The sequence below is a fragment of the Myotis lucifugus genome, unplaced genomic scaffold (assembly GCF_000147115.1).
Source record: "Myotis lucifugus unplaced genomic scaffold, Myoluc2.0 scaffold_57, whole genome shotgun sequence".
Lineage (NCBI taxonomy): Eukaryota > Metazoa > Chordata > Mammalia > Chiroptera > Vespertilionidae > Myotis > Myotis lucifugus.
The window spans coordinates 4881969-4888520 of NW_005871105.1; positions in this window are offsets into that span (position 1 = coordinate 4881969).

Sequence of the window (6552 nt, forward strand, 5' to 3'; positions counted from 1 at the left end):
TTATTAGATTTACATGCTCTGTCGTGCTATGTGCTAAATACTAAGGATTTGAAGGTGACTGTGAGACCATTCTTGTGCTTGGAGTTTATAATCTAGTAGAATTTATTTATTCACTCACAAATATTTACTGAGGCCCTACCATATGAACAGGCATTGTGTGCATTGCCAGGGATACAACCATAAATGGGAAGAGATTTGAAAGGGCCCGAGGGTGTGGTACAGGTCTAGGTGGTGAAGATAGAGAACAAAAACCACAAATCCTTAAGTAATTACAGTTTTGATGAATGCTACAAAGGAAATTACTAGATATTATAAGAATGTAGTCAGGATCTTAGCTTGGATGGATGCCATGCTTCATTCCAGAAACCCTGACCTTCTATTCTGTCAGAGAATTAGACAATCAGATGTGTTTATGTAATGCTCTTCAAATAAATGGCATATAAATGGCATGGATACTTTTTTCCCCCCAAGAGACACCCACATACATCAATGGAGTGAGATTAAAGAAAGCAACTCCTTAGGTTGATTCTGCTTTAAAATAATCATCAGTACTAAGAAGTGCAACCTATATCTTTTCACATCTGTTTGTTTCAATGAGAAAATGAAATTCTGTGAGACATGAATGTGGATTAGACATTCTGAAATAAGTCAAATGTCAGGACTGGAAAAGAAATGACCCTAAAATAGAAATGAACACATTTACTCCCATTAAAAGGATGTCTTTCATTAAAGTCACTTAAATATTTAATCATGAAAAGAAAAAAAAGATTTATCTTGCATAAGGTAGTAAGCTATAGTCAATGGCAGCATGCAACCCGGGGAATTTTTTCATTCTGAGGTCCTATGCTAACTCAATGACTGAACTTACTAGTAATCTTCATAAACCCTTTGATGACACTAATTTTTTCAAACCAACAAAATGGTGAATAATTGTATTAGGGGACAGTAAAACAAAAATAAATTAGCTTAAAAAAGAATTCTTTATTGTACAGACTAGAGGCTCGATGCATGAAAATTCATGCAAGATTAGGCCTTCCTTCCCCCGGTTGCTGGCACCGGCTTCCTTCCGGCACCCAGGACCCGGGCTTCCCTTCTCCAGCTGCCAGCAGGCACCCGGGACCCAGGCTGACTTCCCTCTGGCCCTGGCTTTGTCAGGAAGGACATCTGGAATGACATCCGGAAGACATCCAGTCTAATTAGCATATTACCCTTTTATTATTATAGATACTTTATTGGCTACCTCTATGCAACTCTTTACTGCCCTCCCCTGATCTCTTTTAGAAATGCTGCTTCTTTCAGAAAAAATTAAACTCTTCCATCATGCAGAAAAGAAATTTAGTCATTTCCTCAGATGAATACATTTAAATGGTCTCTTTTCAGGAAGGCAATATTGGATATGTCTCAAATTGCTGTACATTAGTTTCCTCCCCAAAGTAATAACAAAGAAAGAAATGATAGCATTTAATTGATGCTGTTTTAGAGCCCTGGGGTCCCCTGAGTGGTAATAACTTTTTTTCCTTTCTAGAAGTATTACTCTGCCTCATTCAAAAAAAAAAAAATAGATGTGGGAATAAATAAATTGAGTCAAGTTCACTCATTGATATGATCTAACTTCACACAAAAGGGTCTTTCTATTGAACTTGTGGGTAGTTAACTGAATCCTGGGAGCTCAAATACAACTTTAGGGGGAAATGCATTGGCTTACCTTCGAGCCTGAATATGAAATTAAAGATGTGGTAGGTGGGAGGGGGTCCTGTTTGAATTAGGATCATGGAATAAAAGGGCCAGAAGTGAATCAGAGTGTTAAAACAAAATCCAGGGCTGGCCCTTGACTTAAAATGAGCAAACTGAGGCCCAGTGAGTGAAGTGACGTTCAAAATCACTCAGAGCAAAATACGGGTTGATTCAACTATCCCTGATTTCTCCTGCTATCCAGGCTCTACTGGGTTTGAAAAATCCACTAGATTTGTTTCACTAGGTTTGACCTGGGTTTGAAAAATCCTCATCTCCTCTGTGTGCACCTGGGTTTCAGCGTCTCTGGATTCCATCTTTAAAACTTAATGCTCTTGTGGTGCCCTCTGGTGACAGATGGCATGTACTACAGCTGTGGCACTTGGCCAAGCACATCCTCCTCCCTTCACTCAACAAACATATGTTGAGGTCTGTTACATGCCTGCCATTGCTCTAGACACTGGAATTTCATCAGTAAAACCAAAAGACAGTATTCCTTTCCTCATGCAACAAATGTATTAGTTGAGAGAAACAAGACAGTAAACACATTATATAATACATGTCCAACGTCTGAAAACTTGTTTCATAGATTTTGTCTGGCTTGCTAGTTTGTATAATGTTGGGCTGCTGCTGGTGGTTAAATCCAACCCCTGTTATTTCATCTGGACAGGAGGAAGAAGTCCCCACGGGACTTTAATTTTTGAGATGTGTCTCTTGAACATGCGAGTAGTGAAAATATCAAGTAGGCAATTAGATATATGAGTTTGGAGCTCAGGAAAAAGGTTCAGATTGGAGATATACATTTAGAATGTAAAGTTACCACCTACTGCCTTGGATAATTTCTCCCTTCGTCTGGCTCCATCTTATGAGAACTACATTGTTCCACATCCTGTTCTATCGGGGTTTTACTATGGAAGATACAAACTAAATAAAATGACCTAGTGTCTTTAAGCTACTTCCAGATTCATATTCATATGTTAATAAAGCCTACCCAGCATCACTAGCTTTGCCAAGGAAGCACAGTCGATTTTCCATGAAGCTCAGAGCCTGTCTATTAATAGTAGCCTCCTGAAGGGCTGTGTACAAAAGGAATCCGAGGCCATGGCCAGGCTCAGGGGGAGCGGATGCCATGATTGATTACTAATTTCTGTTGTGGAATCAGGAAAGAGAATAGAGACCACTGTACCATGTGTTGACTCCACCTGTCTTAGCATTAAAAAAATGGATATATTTGGGGCAAGTGAAAGACAAATGACACAATATAGACCACCAACCAACTCTTTCTTTCTTAGCCCTGGGTGTTACTGACTAACCGGTGGCTTTGTTTTCATCCCTTTCTACTGCTTTCCTTTCTGTGCCTTAACAGTCACTATCAAATGGCGTGAGCACTTACTGTGCACAGCTCTCCAGTGGAAGCCGGGATGTGCATACACACTCCACTTCTCAGGTGGAAGGCACTTCGGTGCCATCTGGACTCATCTCTAGGTGTCAGGACCAACAAACGGGTAACGGAGAGAAGGGAGAAGTAGTGAGGGACCCGCTGCTCCCTCCTCCCGCCACTGTCCTATGCAGGGCTCAGCAACGGCCCTCGGCTAAATCCAGCCGGCTACAAGTTTCTGGAACAAAATTGTATTGGAACACCGTCATGCCCAATAGTTTACATAGCGCCTCTGGCAGCTTTTGGAGCAGTTCTAACAGGACCTTGAAATCTAAAGCATCTACTCTCTGGCTTTTTGCAGAAATTTGTTGACCTCTGCTTTCAACCAGTGGTTCTCAAAGTTCTGCTCGCATCAGAACCCTGGGGAGGCTTTTAAAAAAGAGGATGCTAGGCTCTACCCCCGGACTTTCTAATAGGGGGGCAGCCTGAGAATTGCATTTCTAACAAGTTTCCAGGTCATGCTGAGGCTGCTGGTTTGGGGACCACACACTGAGAACCACTGCTTCCAGTAGTAAATTTCAGCCCTCGGGACACCATGCCTGGGTCAAAGCAAAAACTGCCTTAGCTACACATTGAAGGGATTATATCAGGTCTGCCTCAACTTGGATTATCATCACTCTGATGAAACTTTGTTTTTAGCCTTTGGTTTTTCTCTTTGTGTTTTTCCTCTCTGCCCAGGCCTTTCAGATAAGAAATTTATTTAAAAAATAAGCCTGACAGTCTTCATATTGTCTTGAGGTAAACTGTGTTAAAATTTTGGCATCCAGCTCTTTTTAAGAATCAGCAACTACTCTAATCAACTAATACCTTTTCCTGTTGCTTTACTCTTCTATTGACCCTATTCCTGCACCATATCAAATAAATAATTTGAAGCCACAGCAATTGTTTTCCTTGCTTGAGTGAAAGCTTTGACAGAAAGGGAAGCTGTTTGCTTTCTATCTGTCAGAGAAGTGACTACACATATCAGCTTGAAGTATAATTTAGGGAGAAGTTGAGTTGGAGCTGCTTGAAGTGGTGGTTACTTTCTCTGCTTGATGAGTTAGGTCTTTCCAAAATGGTTTTATTATTTTGATAGAAGTGCTGTGACTTAATTATTAGAGTAACAGACAGAGTCACATATAAACTAAGGCAAAAGCAGGTTCAATGATAAAAGCTTTTGTAACATCCACCATTCAGAACGATCCACGTGGCTGCTCCCTTCCATTCTTACACAAATGTAAATGTGGTTGCCTATGGATTTACCATAGAGGAAAAGCTTGATATAATTTAATTTTGACTGTTAAGTTCCTAGGAGGCAGGACTATATTTATTTTATTAGATGACCAGCTACCAGTAAAGTGCCATATCTACCCAATTGCTCAATAAATATGTGCAATAATATTTCTTTTTCCCCTTTTCTCATACTGTGCTTATCAGGGTCCATGGTTCATGAGAGAAACTGTCAAGGGATAATGACGGTTTATAAATCAGAGGACTCTAGATTTACAGATCAGCTTATTTCTCTCATTCTCTGCCTTGGGAAAAAAGAAAAATTGATAATAGAGAAATATGGTTAATTCATCATCCAACTTTTAAAGAAAGCGAAACAGGCACTGATAAACTCATCACCCAATTTTTTAAAAAAAACATGAAAATCAATGGACCCTTTGAGTGAAGAAAAAGGAAAATAACTCCCAAATCTATAAATTGTGCAGCCAGAATGAAGTATTACCAGGCACTCTTTAAATACAAAATGTACTGCTTCTATCCATTTATTATAGATTTTATGCCTCCAATATATTCATAATGTATTACAATGCTAAAGTTTATTCCTCATCTGTTTATATATTTAATATATTTCTCCCTCAGAAGATTTGAAGATGCCTAAAGGCAAAGTTATATTTCTCCTTGATAATAATAAAATAATACAGGGTTACACATAAGGGAAGTGAGCTCTGAGTTCATGGCGGACGCCGTGCAGTATTTCATGGTGCAATGATGATGCTCTGCTCCCCGACACAGTGACTTCTTTCAGCATCATTGCTTTTCCGTCTTAGGATCTTCTGGTGGAAAGTCATCTTTCAGGTCTTGATAATTCAAAATAAAATACTTTCAGAAAAACAGATACTCTGAAGAATATCTTAGGAATTATTGTGTATTTGCTTTAATATCAAATGGTTAATGACATGACTAATAAAAATGACAGAGTTATTTCTATTTAAAGGCGCATTAGCAAAGCTAATCTATGGTGTTAGAGGATTGAATGGCTGCACCAATTATGCCTGGAAGGTAGGTAGTTCCTTGAAAGGGCATGAGAAGTCTGTTGAGGAGCAAGTTTTCTAATCTTTTTGACAGCCCGAGATTTCTTTTTATTTGTAAAGTGAGAGTAATAATAACTATTTTGTAGGTTCATTGTGAGGATAATGTGTTAGAAGTTCAATAAGTATTAGTTTCTTTCTTCCATTCCCCGGAGTTATACATTCTTGAGAACGTACTGCTACATGCTCTCTTGAGTCCTCTGCAGCATCTAGGATGGAGTAGGCCTTCTATCGATGCATGTTTAATCCCACTGACAGAACTTAGCACAGAGCAAGACACACCACCTGTGCTTAGTACAGCGTCGTCTTACAACTCTTCATTGTTTCTATGACAAATTTTAATAAATGATGGTGAGGATCTTTTGGAATTTAGTCAACCTGCAGCATGAACATATGCAGAAAATAAATGATACCAGGTTCTTAAGTAGCTATTTAACAAACTAAAGAGAACCCACCATGAACTGGGTTGGGGGTTAAGAATAGAGGAGGCAGGAGAAACAAGAAGGAGAAATCAAAAGAGCAAATGTAATAGCAACTGAAAGTGGATGGGGTATGATAAAGGCTATCAGCTTCAAAGAGGTTACTCTGGGATCTCAGGTGGAAGGGGCAGGCAGGGGGCATCGCACTCCTTGGGTTAGAGGAGATACAGAGTAGTCTCTCACCCCCACCGGTCACCATGGAGTTCCCTGGTGGGGTTACAATTCCTGTTATTGCTATTACAGTGCCCCAGGCATAATTCAGGCATGCCTGTGTGCACTGCAAGATGAACAAGAAGAACTTTAACATTCAGAAATATGCTTTTAATTCCTTGATACCCATTCAAGTTAACTAGTGCCTTAATTCAGGCTGATATCACAGAATTATCACAGACTGGGTGGCTTCAACAACAAACATTTATCTCTCATGGTTCAGGAAGTCCAAGGTCGAAGTGCTGCAGAGCTGCAGCATGGTGAAGGACCCATGTCTTGATGTGCAGATAGCCACCTTCTCACTGTGTGCTCACATGGCCAAGAGAGGGATCGTCTTTTCCTGTCTTTTCTTTTTTAAAAAAAAAATTGCTTTATTGATTAAGGTATTAGATATGTG